Source organism: Rhinolophus sinicus, linkage group LG04, assembly GCF_036562045.2.
Source record: "Rhinolophus sinicus isolate RSC01 linkage group LG04, ASM3656204v1, whole genome shotgun sequence".
Classification (NCBI taxonomy): domain Eukaryota; kingdom Metazoa; phylum Chordata; class Mammalia; order Chiroptera; family Rhinolophidae; genus Rhinolophus; species Rhinolophus sinicus.
In genome coordinates, this window is record NC_133754.1 from 71403831 (window position 1) to 71420061 (window position 16231).

The window sequence follows — 16231 nt, forward strand, 5'->3', positions numbered from 1 at the left end:
TTGTTTTTTCCCTAGCATTCTTGGGACCTCACATTTTTCTGATTTCAAAACTGTCTCTAATATAGCCAAACTCTTGTAAAACACAGCCAGCATATGATAGATGGAAAATAATTGGGCCATAACCCCTATCAGTGAGATCAGAAATTTATCTCTTACCCGTGGGTAGATATACTAAATACAAATTATCTTGCTTCTAATATAAAATATATGGTATGTGACCAAGGCTCTGTCTGGACATCGTGTTACTACATAATTGTACTTCCAATAAAATAATATCAAAATCATAATCTGATTTCTTACCATAAAATATTAAACCCAATCTATCCATTTGTATACCAAGATAATAACAAAAATATAAATCTTGAAAAACACATATCTCCTATGAGCAAATAGTTACTAATATTAGAAATGTCTAAAAGAAAAACAAAGCGAATAGGAAAAGTAAATCGGGGATGCAAAACACAACTAAAATGCTCTGAGCAAGAATTGTGTAAAAGGCCCATCACGTATAACAAATGAGATTAACACCACTTGCAGATATCAAAATTAATTAAAGTTAGATGTTCTGAATCTTAATCTACAGTACAGATTTCTTAATTGAGCAAAGAAGTGCAGCAGAGAGGATCAAAACCGAATTGGTAATCAAAAACATTTTCTGCCTATATGGTAATAATTTAACACTGCTGTGTTTTAGCATATGGTTGTCTCCAAATGACTTGGTGTTTTGTTTTTCCAAAATTGCTATCACCAAATACTGATGCACCAAGACACACTGGGCAGCAGTGATAGATATACTGCTGTTTACTTCACTACCAGAGTAAAGGTCAAATAATTTAGTGAAACTGATTTAGGGCTCTGTCTGAGTCAAGTAACCTCAGTGACTAGTTAATTCACAGGTAAAAGGGGAGCAATAAAACACAAATTTCATGGGGGATATAGTGTCAATAAAGTTGTCACATGGCTGACTGGGTAACATTCTTTAAAAAAAAAAAAAAGCACAAAGACAGTTTCAAAACATGCATCTAATTCCAAGATAACGTGTTAGTTAAAAAGTGATTTTCTTCACCTATAAAGTGGGAGTTATAAGGCTTATCACATAGTGGAACCAAAAAGAATAATGAGCCATCAGTATCTATAAGATTACTTCATGGTGTTTTGTTGTTGCTGTTCAAAATAGGTAATGCGAAAACCAATATGAACTCTTTGAAAACACATTTATCTTGGTAAAAGGGTCACAAGGCTGGCTTTAAGCAAAGTCAGACAGAGATCTTTCCATTCAAGACAGAACATTGTATTCAAGACGCAACGTTTTTGTTATTTGAGGCTTTTGAACTGAAGTTCTAATTCTGAGGCTAGCATCTGTTTCCTTGTAAGCTTTTATACTCCTGCTTAATAGCAAAAGATTTAACCTCCTCATTTTCCCATTAGGGATCCTACTGTTAATCTTTCTCTTTCTCTGCCATGCCAGGGTTCTTATCAATTAAAGCATTCAGAGATTTTTTCAATCCACAAATATTTATTCGTTGTCACTTTGTACCAGCCACAGGTAAACGAAGCCAACTCATGAAGCTTGAGATAATTTAAACAAATAATTTAAAACTATGTGATGAGTGTAATCAAATAGCAGTAATGGGTACCATATATTAGGATTCCCTACATTGCTGCCTTAACTTTGGAGAATTCCCTGGGCACCCATTAAGCTTTACTCAACCTTGCAACATGAGTATAGTCTAGAAGTGGTCATCAACAGAAACATTACTGTGCCCAAGGTGAGTTTAGAAATGTGTGGGACAACTTTTGGTTGTCACTATGATTGGGATCTATTTAGTTTATCATTTGGTGGGAAAATCCAGGAATAAAATTGCATTGTAACATGCAGAATTTAAAAAGATGTGAAGCAACTGGGATGTTTATCCTTATTAAAGGGAGTAAATATTTGCTAAACCACTTTAGAAAACTATTTTCCAATAACTACTAATCTAAATACACATAGCCAATGAATCAGCAATTTCCCTCCTACGCACATACCTGAATAAAATGCAAACATAAGCCACCAAAGGATATGTACAAGAATTTTATGGCAGTGCTGTTTATCACTGGCAAAAACTGGAAACAACCCAAATATCTTTAAAGAATAGAACGAATAAATTGCTTTACTATGAAATAGTCTGAAAATGAAAAAAAGGCTATTGCAAAGACATGGATAAATTTCACAAACAAGACATAGAGTGAAAGAAGCAAGACAAATAGTTTCATCCCATTTGTGAAAAGCTCAAAAACAGGCATAGGTAATCTATAGTGATGGAAATTTGAATATGGTTATGTTTAGGATTAATAACTGCGGGACATGAAGGACTGTTGTTAATGTTCTATGTCTTGATTTTGATGATGGTTACATGGATGAGTTCACATTGTAAAAAAAATTCATTAAACTGAACAATTGTAGCTTCTGCATTTACCTGTACATGTGATAAACTTAAGGGGATTTTTGTTTGTTTACTTAGAAAAATTCCAAAGCAGAGGTACCAAAATATCAACTCAAATCCTGCCTAGTAATAGTGAGGAAGGATGTACTTTTACAAAGCAGAGATTAGGCAGGCACTTAACCAAGCATTCAAACAGCATCACTAGTTATGGAAAAATAGGAAATACACAATGTCAGCTATTAACTATTCTTGCCAAGATGATTAAAAATGTAAAAAGCCAAGCCTTTAGACAGAATTTATAATTACAATAAATATTATGAATAATAAAATGTTAAAAGACAATTCTAGACTATGAGACACTCTGCAAGATTAATGTCCTGGACTCTCTGAAAATTAATGTTTGAAGAGGAAAAAGGTGGGGAAGCTATTTAGATTAAAAGAAATTTAAGATATGTAACAATGAATTGCAGTGCAGAAGCCTGGATGGGATTCTAAACCGGAAAAACCCTAAAACATTTTTAGTGGAATTGAAAACAATTTAAATATGAAAAATCCCAACTGGACCAGAAAGGAGCAGCTTATATTGGATTAACCAATGCACTAAAGTATAAGAGCTTGGGAAAATGTTTTAGAAACACACTCCCCACCACCAAAAAAAAAAAAAAAAAGTCAAAGTCATTGGAGATAAATCAACCCAAGTAGAATTTGAGGAACATTATCCTTTAGAGAAGGAAAGCATAGAAAGTCATTAACACATTTGCCTGTTTTTTTTGTTTGTTTGTTTGTTTTTTGTTTTTCCCTGAGAGAATTTTCCAACTTGCAGCTTAAGGGTGACACCTACCAAAGTGTCAGTCTTACTGGGCTGTGGTGACAAGGGCCAAAAATCAATCAGGGTTGCCAAGACGCTGAGACTTGAGGGACAGAAACCTCTTAAAATTGTTGGTTGATTTGTAAGCTGAACATACACAGGGTGAAACTCTTAAGAAACCCAGTGGAACATAGCACCTGGGAGGCTGAAGTAGCTGAAAAGGAAGAAGTTGGAGTTCAAGCCTTATGAAGATAGACATAACTTTGCCAATCTACTGAGTTTTTAATGTGAGTCACCAAGAGACAAAGTCACCAAGACGTGAGTCATACTGGAGGTGAAGCCATGTCCTAATATAATGACACACAACTTAAAGTAAGGACAAAATTATAATGGAACAACTCTAACAACATCTAAAATCAAGCTTTGACAGGATCATGGGTACATACTAATACTCTATCTGCCCGCTATAAAAAATTGTCACATTCTCAAGTAAGAATATAATGCCATGCAGAGACTTTAAAATTTCTAATTGGCAATGCCTATGAACAAAATAAAATGTGTAAATAATATAAATGTATAAATAAATAAAAAATGAGTGAGTCATGCTAACAATCAAAATGACTGAAAACCAAGAGGAGAACAGCAGATATTTTTGAAAGGCCCACAAGTTTTCATATTAGAATTAACAGACGATAATTTTTTATTAAATATGTTCAACATATTCAAGATAATAGATAAAAAATGTACAACATAGGTGGAATATCAACAAAGAATTGGAATCTACAAAAAATAATCAAATTGGCATTCTATAACCAAAAATATAAAACAGGTGAAATAAACGCTCATTGGACATGTTAAAAACACAGTAGAAGAGTAGTAAACCAAAAATGATCAGTGGATAATAATCAAATTTAGGTACAGAGATAAAAAAATATAATGGAAGAATAAAGGAAACAGAACAACAGAGTGAAAGATATTAAGTGCTGTCAAAAGTTTTATCAAAAGTGTAATTGAATCTAAGGAGAGAAGTAAATGGAACAGAAACAATATTTAAAGAAATAATGGCTCAAAATTTTCAAAATATGATAAAATACATCAAGTTACTTCTAGAAGCTTAGCACACTTCCAGAAAGAAAATTTAAAGGAATAAGTAAACAACTACACCTATGTGCATTGTTGTTCAACAACTGAATTTAAGACTCAAAAACAATCTTAAAAGCAGTCAGAGATAATAGACATGTTTTCTTCAAAGGAGAAACAATAAAACTGATGACTGACATTTCATCAGAAAAAGTAAAAAACAAACAAACAAAGAAACAACAAAGGAGGGCCGGCCCGGTGGCTCAGGCGGTTAGAGCTCCGTGCTCCTAACTCCAAAGGCTGCCGGTTCGATTCCCGCATGGGCCAGTGGGCTCTCAACCACAAGGTTGCCAGTTCAATTCCTCGAGTCCCGCAAGGGATGGTGGGCTCTGCCCCCTGCAACTAAGATTGAACACGGCACCTTGAGCTGAGCTGCCTCCCAGATGGCTCAGTTGGTTGGAGCGCGGGCTCTCAACCACAAGGTTGCCAGTTCAATTCCTCGACTCCCGCAAGGGATGGTGGGCAGCGCCCCCTGCAACTAAAATTGAACATGGCACGTTGAGCTGAGCTGCCGCTGAGCTCCGGATGGCTCAGTTGGTTGGAGCCTGTCCTCGCAACCACAAGGTTGCCGGTTCGACTCCCTCAAGGGATGGTGGGCTGTGCCCCCTGCAACTAGCAATGGCAACTGGACCTGGAGCTGAGCTGTGCCCTCCACAACTAGGACTGAAAGAACAACAACTTGAAGCCGAACAGAACCCCCCACAACTAAGATTGAAAGGACAACAATTTGACCATTGTTCCCCAATGAAGTCCTGTTCCCCTTCCCCAATAAAATCTTAAAAAAAAAAAAAAAAAAAGGAATAATATTTTAAATGATAAAAGAAAAGCAATCTATATTTGAATCATCTACTCACAGAAAATTTTCAAAAACAAGAAAAGTTGTGCTAAGGTGTGGCTAGCAGACCTGCTACAAGAAAGACGAAAGCAAGCTCTTTAGACTGAAGGTAAGTAGTACGTAATCCCAGGTGGAAGTATGAAAGTACAGCAAGGAATGAAGCTTCAATGGCTACCAGGAGTTTTTAATACAGTAAAATTATTCACAGTTTGTCAAAGAGAGTCATTGAAACCCTGAAAATGTCTCCTATGCTTCCATATGAAAACAGAAAGCACTGCCTTAATCTTTATTCCTTGAGGTATCCTTTTTTTTTTTTTTTTTCCCTAGCAGCAGTTATTACTTTGTTATACTTTGGAGCCCAAATAAATGCATATTTTTGTTTCAAAACAGGTATAAATTCCTAAGCAATTTTCTAGTATCAAAATAATAATTCAGTTAGCCAAAACGTATTGAACCAGGCACTTCGTAATAGGTGCCCTTCTAGATCCAAAGACAAGACAAAAACTGAAAGTGATCATTCTAGAAAAGGAGACTGATGAGCCCAAACCTAACTAACCTAAGTACCAAGCAAAGCAAGCAAAATACATGCAATTATTTCAAGTGTTAATAAACGCTATGACTAAAATTCTAAACCCAAACACCGAGAGAGAGTTCTTTCTAATCTGAATAATACAACAACTAAAAAAGAATTAAAATGACCTGATAAGGAGTTTGGGGAAGAGAGATTTCTGCAGCAATTTATATATACTAAAATTGCTAGAGGGGCTATATTGTTTGAGGTGTGTGTGTGTGGGGTGTGTGTGTGTGTGTGTGTGTGTGTGTAGAAACCATTTATTATAAAAACCATCAACCGTATTCCCATTATTTTGTTTATGAATCTGCGGAAAACAGCTAAAAACCACTTAGTGGTTGTTCCTACCCTTTCTGTGGCTTGAGCAGTAAGAGCTGTCTGCCAGTCTGCAGGAGGGAATTGCTGGACGGGCACAGAGGGCACCTGCATGTCTTCAGACCTGGCTGCAACCTCAAATTGAGTAGCTGTCAACTTGGGAACTGGCTAGTCCATCCACCAACAAATTCCTCCTTGGTCACAGCCATTTCAGCAGCGGCCTGCTCTTTCTTTTCAATCTCTTTAGGGTCTTGGAAGTAGAGATCAGACGTGATTTCCCGTGGGTGTTCACGCGAGATGGTGCCGCACAGGTGTAGCTCGTCTGGGCAAGCGTTCACCATACCAGACACGCTTAGTGAGCTCCCTTGTTGCTGCGCAGGATGGCAGTGTCCACTTGGTGCAGAGGAGTCTTTGTTACACAGAACAGTAGTGGGCAGGTTAACCACCAGCCTCTGTAAGAGGCTGGTGGTCAGCCCTAGGATCCCTAACCACCAAAATCTCTGCTCACAAAACGCTGCCTGGAGCTGGTTAGTGAAGTTTCCGGGGTGAGGCGGCCTGCAAGAGGAGTAGCCCCGGTGGCAGTAGCAAACTTCAGAAGCACAGTTCACTGCCCAGTATCCCTGAAAGATATCACCCTGACATCAGCCAGGTTTTCAATGGCAACAAGAGGCGAGGTGCCATCAGAATCTCTCACTTTCTCTTTAGATGCACAATGTAGATGCCATCACCTTTTCTTTTGTAGATGTACTATTCCATTGGGAATTCAAGGGTGGTGCCACCTAAGTGGATTCCTGTTGCAAGGAACTTGAGGACATCCTCATTTATTTGCAGGACATCAAGGGCTCCAACATTGTGAAAGTTTCCATTTAAGTTACCAAGGGAACCCAGGACAATGCGATGTGGACGGGACCCTTCTCTGGATAGTGTGGAAATGAGGTTGTGTTTTTTTGTTGTTGTTTTTTCTTTAAGCACCTAAGTGTTAGCAGCAGCATGGGAACCAGTGAAATAAGAACAGGGGAAAAAAATCACTTTAATTTGAAATAACATTCTTTCTTTCCCTCCCTCTCACCCTCCCTCCCCAGCTCTCTCTCTCTCTCTCTCTCTCTCTCTCTCTCTCTCTCTCTCTCTCACAGAGACACACATGCAAACATATCACTCATCAAACAAGCAAACACAAGCAAATGTAAAGGAATGTGAAAAATCTCATCCTACAATAAAACTACAAGTTTCATTGAATGAAAGTAATAAGAATATCCAAGAAGATGTATGGGAAATACAATATTTTAAACCATGATTATCTCCTCCTAGTATCCTGTTTCCCTGAAAATGAGACCTACCAGGACAATCAGCTCTAATGCGTCTTTTGGAGCAAATATTAATATAAGACCTGGTCTTATTTTACTATAATACCCTGTCTTATGTAATGTAATATAAGACTAGGTATAATATAATACCTGGTCTTATATTAATTTTTGCTCCAAAAGACACAGTAGAGCTAATTGTCTGGCTAGGTCTTATTTTGGGGGAAACACGGTAGTAGAACTGTCTCTTAATTGACCTTCTTTTCAAAATTGCCTATTCAGCTCAGCCTCCACTTCGCAGCAATTCTGACCATTCTAAACTTCAGATGCGATGAGGTACTTCTTGATTTAAAATGTTTACATGGATTATCCCCTCTTTCCCACTGCACTCAAGAAATACAAAAACTTTTAGCAGCTTAGAATTCCCTGAATCTGCTTCTGCTTAATTCTCCTACTTGATCTCTTTTGATTCACTGTATGTCCTCTGAGGCTTTATTCTCACCATTTCTCCAAGGGAAAAACTTCCTCCAACTGCAAGGCCTCTGAGTGTATTGTAGCCTCTACCTAATACACACAGAGGTAAGCACCACCTTTTTAACCGAACAAATCAGACATATTCCCTGTTTCTAGATTGTTTCAGCCAAGATATGGGTTTGGTGTTTGTCTCATATGCTATCAGAAGACCCTGTTGATTTCCTCCACTTTGTTGTGTTAAATTATTATTTCTACAGCTACTTATTGAGTAACTTTTATGTGCCAGTCTTTGCTCTAAAGGAAAAAAACAGTAAATAAAGCAGACAAAACACTCAACCAATTGGAGTTCACATTCTAGTGAAGCAAAATAGATAATAAACAAATGGAATTTAGAAAATATCAGATGGTAATAAGTTCTACATAGACTGCTTAGGGAAAGAGTGTGGGGACATTCTAGCTTAGATCACGTGATCAGAGAAGGGCTCAGTGAAACAACATTTGAACAGAGATGGGAGGAAGCAAAGGAGTAAATTTCTAAGAGGCAAATTCTCCAGGCTAAGGAGAAAGAAAGTAAAAATGCTGTGAGATCTTCACATTCCTGTGTTTCTAAAGGTTAACAAGAATGCCAGTGTTGGAGTTGAGAGAGAGAAGAAAACATTTGGAAATGAGACTCTACATCTAGTTTTTTAAAATGCTTATACTTTAGACTAAATATTTGTAAAGGAATAGCTCAGAGACTACCTTAGACATCGTAAGATATTTACCGACATCCCTGGTTTCTGCGCACTAAATGATATCACATTCCTCCACCATCCTGAGCAGTGACCACCATAATTGCCAAACATCCCAGGGGTGCGAGATCACCTCCAGCTGAAAACTGCTGTGCTAGAGGTAACAAGACAAAGATTGTTTATTGCAGGCCACAATAAAAATCATGACTTTTACCTTGAGTAAAATGTCAGCCATGACAAAACACTGAACGCAGAATTAGCATTAACTAACTTCATTTTAGAAAACTATTCCTGATTTTATGTTCAGAATAGACTGCAGGACAACAGAGAAGAAGTAAAGAGCACAACAATCCAAGTGGAAAATGACGGTTTTTCAGATCAAGACGATAGGAGTGGAGGTGATGAGAAGTGGTTAGATTCTGGAGAATCATCAAACTTGATGGCATTGTAATGAGTGTAGGGAAAACCCCAAATTCAAGGATGACTACAATGTATTTGGCACCCAAAATGAAAAGATTGGGTTGCTATCAACTGAGATGGAGAAGGCTACAAGTGGAACAGGCTTTCAGAGAATGCTCAGGAATCCCATTTTGGCAATATTAAGTGTGAGATCCCTTCTAGACATCAAGGTGAAGATGCCAGTTGGATATGTAAGTCTGACACTCAAGAGAAGAATCTTGGTTAGAGACATGAATTTGAGTCAGCAGCACAGAATTGATATGTACAACCATGAGATTACATAAAATCACCAAGGGAATGCATGTAGATAGAAAAACAAGAGGAGGGCAGGGGATGGGAAGCATGAAAAGGGGAGGGGAGTAGAGGTGAAGGGCAGAGAAGAAGAAAAGAGGAAGAAAGGGAGGACAGGAGACTCAGAACTGAGACCTGGGGCACTTCCACTTGACCTGATGAGGAGAAAGAAGGAAACTAACAACTGAGACTATGAAGGTGTGTGATAGAAAAGGAAAACAAATTGAGTGTAGTGTCCAGGGAGACAAATTATGAAAGAGTATTGGGGAGTAGAGGTTAACCAACGCTACCAAATATTTATGATAAGTAAAGAGTACGAATGGAGGTAACATTAGATTTAACAACATGATGTCACAAATGTCAGTGCTAAGAGCAGTTTTTGATTGAGTGATGGGAGCAAAAGCCTAACTGGAATGAATTAAGAGAGAATAAAATAGAGGAGCTATTTTTGACTAATTACCTGACTGAAACCTCAGCAAACTCTTTGAATCTTTCAAGTCAAAGATATTCATTGTCATTACTTCTTTGTAATTTTAAACTATTTGATAATGCTTGGAAGAGAGTAGGTGCTCTGTAATTAATTGTGCCACTTAGAGATATCCTATAATTATTATAGTCTGTAAAAAGCTATGCCATATAGACAGCTATAGAAAACTTCACAGTTGTATATCAAATCATCAGTGTTTTATAATTTTAATATTCTGGCAGCAAGGCCAAGTGCAAATTATATCAATATTATTTAATTGATATCATATTGTCTTAAAGAGCCTAAAAGAAATAGAGAAATTACTTTCTAATTAACAATAATCTGGTGATGTATTTTGTAATTAATTATTATTCAAAACAATGGGAAGAAGCTTAGGAAATCCCAAGAAACACTGGTGAGGATGGATAGAAACTAGTTTCTTCAAGAGTTGAAGAAAAAAAAAGAAATCAACCATGGGGTAAATATAAACCAGTTATTAGGAGCAAGTAATGGTGAAATCGGAATAACTAAAGCAATAGATAAAATTGAGGCAAGTAGTGTGCCAGCAGAAATATATCCAGTAATCAAGAATACAGTGAAATGAGGCAACAGTTGCCTTGGCAGAAAGACTCACCTTAAAGGATGTGGCCATCTCAAAATCATGTGTTTGGACTGCTGAAGAGGAGGACCTAGTATCCTGGGGGGGGAAACTGTGAATTAAATCATATCTCCTATATTCCAGAATGATATCTATTTAAAACTGGGCATAACATATTTTCTTTAAACAATTTGAGAAAAAATAATAAAAGAATTCTATTATGTATATGAAAAACACAATGTAGTAACAACTGCATGTAGTGTATTGGTTTCTTAGGGAATTTAGACAAGTACAAATAAATGCTTGGATTATAAATTTGCAAACATGCTGATCATTATCTCATTGAATTTTACTAATATGTTTTTATTAAACCAAAAGCAAATCTAAGTATGTTATTTATGATTCCACATCCTTGAAAGAGAATCTAAAGGCCCATTGATATACAGTCATGTGGAACTGAAATAAAGTTCATATTTACTTTCCATACATTATATAGAAGACACTTGTCTACAAAGTTAAACCAAATCTCAATTTGGGCACACATTTACAATTTTGTTCCATATGTATTAACATTTGTGGGGGGGAAAAAGTTACTTAATTAAAAACATTTGTTCTTTGTATAAAACATATGTCCTTATGTTAAAAAAAGAAGAAAGGAAGGAATGAAGGAAGGAAGGAAGGAAGAAAAGAAAAGAACTCATTTCCTGATGTCTGAAAATAGGGAAATGTTAAGAAGTCTAAGAAAGTGATATCTTTAGGCAGAAAACATTTTTTGATTAAAATAAAACAATAAAATTTTAAATTATGCAGTGTCTCCAATTAATATCCTAAATGAACTCATCATTGTTTCTGACCTGTACAGAGACAAATAAGGAAGTTTGTAAAATATAAGTAAATGCTTCCATCAATACTCTTCAGGAAAAATTATATGCTACATGGCATTGAGGATATGTCTAAGAAATTTTCAAGAACCACCGTACCAACTCTTTTCAAACAAGGATTAATTGTTGAGTTTATAAAATGTGCCTATATACTCAGTTGAGATCATTTAGGACCTCCTATTTTCAGAACAATGGTTTATATGCTAAAAAGGACTGTGTGGAATTGTTTCTGAGACTCTTGTGTTTTCTTTAATGCTTTCCTGCCCAAAATTTGAGGACAAAATTCAGGTATGTGATTTGCTGACTGCTTTGAAAATTACATTTTGATGGCTCAAGTGTGAGATGCAATTCCATTTTTCTAGAGTATTTCCACAACAAGATGTTCTAGTGTTTCATCAACTCTCATAGGTGTCATTTCCATCACTACATTTTGATTCTAAGATCTGAGCTATGGAAGTAGTGTTTACCTTACTTCTTCCGCATGGCATCCTATCTAATATGAATGATAACTGAAGTAGCTATGTCTACAATATCTCTTTTTTTTTCCTCTCCCAAAAGAATAGCTTTGAGTTTTTCAAAATGTTGTTTTCTGAATCCAAATTCAATGCTGCCTGGGTAACAACTTAAATCACAGTAAATCAAAAGAATTCCTCCCCGCAATTTTGCTTGCCTTTCTTTAAAATAGCGTAGTGTTTTGTATTATTACTTTTTTTCAATTTATGAAAGAATAAGAAATCATTAAAAGTTGAGTGAATTAAAATCTTCATGAGCCATACATTTAAATCATTTATGGTTTAGAAAAATATTGTTTAATAGTTTTATCTGCTAATCTGAAGAAAGCAAACAAAAATTACGTTTATTTTTTAATCTATTCTGTGGCAGTGATCTAGGTGCTTTATGTGCAGTACCTTTTAACCCTTTCAATAAAGCATTACTTTCTTCATTTTGCTAAAGGTGACAAAGCTAAGTAGCTAGTATACAGAAAATCTTAAATTCAAGTGGCATTTGAATTAATGTCTCCCCAGCTCCAAAACCTGTAATTTTTTTAGAATGCTATACTGGTTTCCATACAATCATTTTACTTTTATTATAAGGAAATTCAGCCTGCAGTACATATGTGAACTTACCCATTTAAACACATTGTCACATGACTTCTTAGATACGGGTTCGCAGCCCGTATGGTATTGAGGACGAAAATTTGAAAATCACCTCTCTGAAGGTGTTCTTATAGCCAGGATAGTTAAAACTTGAAAAGAAGATTTTAGCAATAAACACATTCTTGGTGTAAGTATGCTAAACACATTTAAGAAGGCTGATGGGTTCCCCAGGACTTCTTTCCACTGTTTCCTATTGCAACCCCGCAACTGTAAGCTCCAGTAACTACAATGTTATCACCGTAGCTCAGTGATGCATGGACAGCAGATCCTTTCAGCAAATCTGCCTCCTTCAAAGCAATAATTATCACTGGGATGCAGGCATGTGAGAGTAAAGGTATTTAAAAATGGAAAAGAAAAACAAACAAACAAACAAATAAATAAAAATGGAAAAGAAGGTGAAAACACTTGCAGCATGCTAGCATAATTTACTCCAGAATTATTCATTTACAAGGAATGCTTGAGTGAGAATATCACTAATAATACTAATACTATTAGCACAAATGCTTGTATCATTTTAGTGTATTTTATACTACTAATAATAACATTAATGTTTTAATACTAATATGCAAATATTAATTGTATAACAAGTGATTTAATTAATTACAAAACAGAATCTCAAATGGTCTTGAACTCTAGCTACAGAGGTAATATGAAAAATTTGGATCATTATCACATTGGCATTGGGGACTTCACTATGAAGCAACTTTGTTTTTAAAACTTTTCATTGTTGTTGTTAATTCTGTAGCTTACTAAGGAAGATTTGCCATGAAGCTATCTTAAGTTTCACTTGGACAGTCTTATTTCAAGTCTCTAGACAGGTCCTAGCAGTGTTTTCACATGGTCATAATTGTTTGTACATTTCCCCAAACTGAGATATATTAAATTCAATTAAGACCACTGTCCCTTTCTGTTCCATCCCACCCCTACCCTGACCCCACACAAATCCCTATATTCACACCGTAACGTAGAGACTTGGGGCATGTTTGGTCCCTGGCTAAGGCAAAGCTGTATTGGTGATATATTGGTTTGGGCTTAGTGAACCGGCTAGGACCAGCATATAGAATCCTGGTGCATAGGACAATCATCTTTTTTTTTTTTTTAACTTTTTTCTCACCTTCTAAGCGTGTTTGATAAATTTAATAAAAATCACAATGATAGACCAAGAAGGAAGTGGTAATCAGACAACGTATACTTAAATTTTCTAATAGTTCCCTCAAGTTAAAGCTTCGCATTCTCTATGTATTATGGGAAGTCAAAGCAGGAAGTTTTTTCAATGGGGAATGAGATAAGCAGTTTTCATCTGTATTTTGAAAGATAAGGTCAGAATAGGCAAAAAGACTAGATCAGTAGTAGCTTTTTGGAAAGCAAACAAAATCTGAGGAAAATATAGAAATATGAATTCAGCTGAGATGTCATAAGAACGGTATGTTGTTAGTAGTAAAGATATGATAGTTTATAAGAAAAGTATTGATTGTCTTGTAAAATAAATGAGCTTAAACTATCATTTAGTTTATTATTGGAGTGATCATTTCATGACACTAGTTTAACTTTCATGTTCTATTGAAATTCATAAAAGCTTTTATTTTTTTCTAGACTATTTTAAGGGAGTAAAACAGACTCTCATTTTCTCTCTAAAAGGATATTAGCAACACTTATTTTCTTTGAAAATGAATAGCCAAAAATATATGCAACTAATATATCCTTTAAGCAAAGTATTGACAAGTGTATTTTTTATTAAAAATCTTATTACTTTGATGATTGTACTGAGCAATTCATTTTTGAAAAAGTCATATATTTGGGAACTCTATCTATTCTTACCACAATGCAATACTTCTTTCAACTTATCTCCAAAACAAAACAAAAATTTAGGTCTTATTTTATTATCTGAAATCTCTACTATTCTTATTGTAGCATTTGCTCAAGATTATACCATTTTTCTATATAAAACCTAAAAGTTACAGTAAGCATATTGAATTTAGTATTAAAGTTAGTCATTTTACCTTATATTTGAATTTTGCTTAATAGTTTCTAAAGTATTTTAACATACGATTTCTCTTGATTTTATGAATATGTTAGGAGTTATTTCATTCTGTTATAATATTATCCCAAATGTCAAAAGCATGGTTCTGAGTTATTTTCCAGTCAGTTGTACTATATTCTATGATTGTAAAATGTGCCTAAAATACTAGTAGATTTGCACACATATTACAAAATCAAATATTATCAAGAGTGTGGGTGGATTGTAATAATTCTAATGTTAATTTTTAATTGGAATTTATTATTTTATTATAAAAACAAAGGAAGTGCTCTTACATATAGCTGGATTATTATAGATATATAGAGATATCTGATTAATATATACAATTTTTATAGCTAAATAGATTCAATGTGCATCATCAAAGGAAATATAGTGGTCTGTTTGAAGATAAGAAGAAAGAAGGAAAAAGAAATTTGAAACATTGCCTGGAGGTGTCTTTGTTACCTGAAAGTTCCAAGAATAACAGATTACTTCCAAGATACACAAAGAACTTCTTAATTAAAATTGTATTGATGCATTGTATCTGCAGAGATAATTAAATACAACACTGGTTTCTGAATGCAAGGACATATTTGTCTTGCCAAGAAAGTAATTGAGAAATAGAGTTGAGTGACTCAGCCTTGATATAGAAACTTTTATCAGAAGACTTTCTATCAGGGAAATTTTGAGGATTGGCCACTGACATGGGTCGGCCTAGCTTCTTTTTGTGTTTTAATTGAACATTCAAAAAGATGGCATAGTAAAACAAATGTGTATTTCTCCTCATGGGTTCACTCTACAAGGAAAAGATAAGCTAAATCAGATTATGAAATCAACTGAGAGTTGATGCTTTATTCACTTGGTATTATTCATCAGTTCCATGGTGATGCTTACGGTACTTTAAACAATCACTGAACTACTAAATTGTACTTTTCCATTTTTAAATGCAATTACATGCCTGCATCCCAATGACAACTATTGCTCTGAAGGACACAGTTCCACTGAAAATATTTGCTGTACATTCATCATTGAGCTATGGTGATAATACTGGAGTTACTGGAGCTTACAGTTGCAAGGTTGCAATAGAAAACAGTGGAAAGGAAATCTGGGGAACCCATCAACCCTCTCAAATGGGTTTAACAGCCTTACACCAATATGTAATATCCTTTAAAATGGTGTAACCATACAAGGATTTAGAAAATAATGATTTGGTTAGAAGAGCACAAAGACATTGATTAGATTTTCCAAAGCTTTACCATATCAGTACCAAATGACTCCAAAGGAAGTTAAACAAGGCTACCCAAGAGCAAATATGATCCCGTGGAATTATTCTGCATCTTAGGGAGGAAAAAACAACTGAGTTAAAACATCTGCACAGGCCCTGAGCACTTCAGAACACTGATAGTAGTTGATCTATTTGAGAATAGAGTTCAAAGGAAGGATTATCCAGGAGTAGAGAAGATGAACTTCAGTAAGTGAGCAAATACTTGCTTTCAAGAGTTTATAGGTTCAACACCTGTGCCATGCCCCAGTAGAAAAGTAACAAAACAAAAAAGTTATGAATCACTATTAGAGAGGAACAATTTTCAGAATTCCAGACCTCCCAAATCTTTTCTTCCATAAAAGCAATGAGAACACTGGTAAAAATTGTCAAAATTAACTTTTTTGAAACTCCAAAAATTAACCAAAGCCTTCCAACAGTATAAGGAGCACTTATTCAAAAAAAAAACAAAAAAAAAAACACCTAGCTAAATCTCAGTA

General features: G+C 35.3%; 1 pseudogene; it reads right to left on the reverse strand.

Moving 5' to 3' along the window:
• Nucleotides 1–953: 953 nt before the first annotated feature.
• Nucleotides 954–8640, reverse strand: LOC109450541 (small ribosomal subunit protein uS2; annotated as a pseudogene).
• Nucleotides 8641–16231: the final 7591 nt, after the last annotated feature.